Here is a 3,139-nt window from a genome sequence, read left to right on the forward strand (position 1 = left end):
CGATATTTTTTATTAATAGAAATATCGATATTTCATGAAAAAATCCATAATATTTTATGAAAAGCTAAAGTAAGGTATATCGAAATTTAACATAAATTCATGTTCCTTTCCATATTATGGACAGTTACCAATATCGATATCGAAGATTAGAAACGATATTTCGATATTTAATTTTATATAAATATCGATATTTTATGAAAGATATCTATAACATTTTATGAAAAGCTAAAGTAAGGTATTGGAATATTTCATTTTCATTTCGGTAAATAGCATTGCTGATAATATCGATATCGATATTTCGATATTTTTCTAATAGAAATATCGATATTTGGTTTAAGAAGATCTATCAAAAATATCGAAATATCGATGACGATATTATCAGCAATGTTAATTACCGAAATGAAAATGAAATGTTCAAAATGAAATATTCCAATATCTTACTTTAGCTTTTCATAAAATGTTATAGATTTCTTTCATAATATATCGATATTTCTATAAAATAAAATATCGTTTCTAATCTACGATATCGATATTGATGACAGTGTAAAATATGGGAAGGAATATGAATTTAACAATTCAAAATATCTAAAAACTATTTGTGACCCTTGTCGATGACTCTTTCAGCTTACCCACCCACTGTAAAGGTCGTATGGACCCGGAATCTCTTCCCAAAAACATAGGGTCGGAAGTGGTCCACGGTCCAAACTATACCCAACAACTCTCTTTCAAGGGCACTGTAACGTGTCTCCGCCTCTGTTAGCCGTCTACTACCATACGCTACCGGACGCTCCCCTCCTTCGCTATCCTGAGATAACACAGCTCCCAAGGCGTACTCGCTTGCGTCTGTAGTGATTGTGAAGGGTTTCTGGAAGTCGGGAAACGCGAGGACCGGTTCCTTTTGCAATTCTTACATGCATCGACGCACGTTATTCTCGATAGTCGGAGTAATTACTATCCTGGCACTCTTTTTCAATAAGTTATTGAGGGGCACCAAATGATCCCCCATTTCGGGTACAAAGCGCCGGTAATAATTAAGGGCTCCCAAAAGTCTACGTATACCCTTCACATCCCTTGGCACTAACATCTTTTTAAGCGCCTCTACTTTATGCGCGTCCGGTTTAACTCCCTCCCGTGAAATCGAGTGCCCTAAACAATTTATCTCTTCCTGTCCCAACGTAGATTTTTCGGAAGACAACTTGAGCCCAAATAACCGTACTCTATCGAAAACGATCCGCAAGTGTTCCGTATGGTCTTGTTCCGTCTTGCTGAAAACTAGGAGGTCATCCATATAAACCTGACACATTGTCTCGTCCACTCCTCTCAAGAATTCATCCATAAGACGCTGAAACGTTATCGGGGCGTTCTTTAACCCGAACGGCATCCGAGTGAATTGATAGTGTCCCCAAATGTGAAAAAAGCTCAAATGTGAACGCCGTTTTCTCTTGGTCCCTAGGGTGCATTCGTATCTGATGATACCCCGCCTTCAGATCGAGCGTACTAAAAATTGTCGCACCGCCTAACCTATCTAAGATGTCCTCGAACCTAGGGATCGGATATCGATCATCTACGGTGTTTTCATTTAATTTTCTGTAATCGTTGACGACTCTATACTTTTCCGTACAATCGCCTGGTGCTCCCTTCTTCCTAACTGTCCACAAAGGACTATTGTATGGGGAAGTACTATTGACTATTATGCCCTGTTTCTTGAGACTGTCTAGTTCGTTCCGGATATGCTGCCGCAACGCCTGAGGGTACCGACGTTCCTTCACGTATGTCACGCTGACAACTTTTAATGGGATCTCATGTACGGTTTCACCCGATGCTCCCAGCATTTCTCCCTCTTTAAAAAAAAATATCGGTGTATTCCGACATAATCTCTTGCCGCCAATCCCTTATCCGATTCACAGCCCCTACCCGCGCTTTATCGTTCCCCTGAAACTTAACGCAAGAAAAATTTTTCTTCCCTATCCTAATACGCCATTTCTTCCAACTGGTCCTTTTCCTCGCTCCCACCCTCTCTAGTAAGTCGCATCCCACAATTGCCTGATATTCCCGTGGCATACTGTTTACGATGTGAACCACCAGCTTTTCTCCACTCATACCCCATCTATTCAGACCAATCTCCACTTCTCCCTCTACACTACAGGGTCCACCCAGGGTGACTAATTGACAACATACCTTTACCTGGAGTGTCCTCTCTCCCTCATCCAGCTTCTCCAATGCCTCCCGACACAAGATGGTGTGTGAGCTTCCCGTGTCTATGAGGCACCTCACTCCGCTCACTCGGATGATAGGCAGACTGCCTCGCTTGCTCTCAACGCTGTAGTTTACCAGCATGCGGTTGCCCCTCTGCCGACACCCTCCTCAGATCTCTGTTTCAGTTCTCCTTCCTCCAGATCTCCATCTCCAAGCGCCATGTCCGCTGTTGCGTTCGCCTCCCGTCTCTGTACCTGTCCCGTCTGGGGTACAGGCTCCGGCTGAGTCTCTAAAATCGGGACAATTGTCTACCGCCGGGTAGGGACAAATCGGAGTAAGGAGTTACAGCGGTAAGAGGGACCATTCCGGGTGATTGTCATAAGAGAACACAATGTGGTTACAATAGAGAGTGTAAATGAACCCAAAAAGAGAAGGAATGTCCACATTGAACAACTGAAGTTCCCCATATCGGGAACTTCGTATTATATTATTATCATTTGTGTATCTCAGATTTGTTTGGAAGTTTGTAAGTTTATGAGCCGGTTCATAAACTGGTAGGGAGGAGTTACGATATGGCCAGGCACAATATCAGCCGTAATCCTAACTCCCCTCGTAAACAAACACACAGAATGTATATAAGAGGAATTAAAAGGCGAAATAAAACAGAGTTGTTTCAGCAAGCTAGTGAGTCGTTTCAGTGTCCCTTTTTCCTTTTTTTTTTATTCTCATCACCAGAATTCACATAAGTTATATATATACAAGTTAAGTATTGGCAAAAGCAAAATGTCAAAAAAGAGAAGAAGGAACAAGATGCTAAACGCTTGAACTGCTGTAACATACTGTATTTATTGTGTTCGGTACATCTCTTATATACATTCGATCAGCTGATCCCCTCAGTCAGCTGACATCGAAATAACAGCTGACTCATACCATAACTTATATA

The sequence above is a fragment of the Halyomorpha halys genome, unplaced genomic scaffold (genome assembly GCF_000696795.3).
Source record: "Halyomorpha halys isolate HHAL.00 unplaced genomic scaffold, Hhal_1.1 Scaffold1691.1, whole genome shotgun sequence".
Classification (NCBI taxonomy): Eukaryota; Metazoa; Arthropoda; class Insecta; order Hemiptera; family Pentatomidae; genus Halyomorpha; species Halyomorpha halys.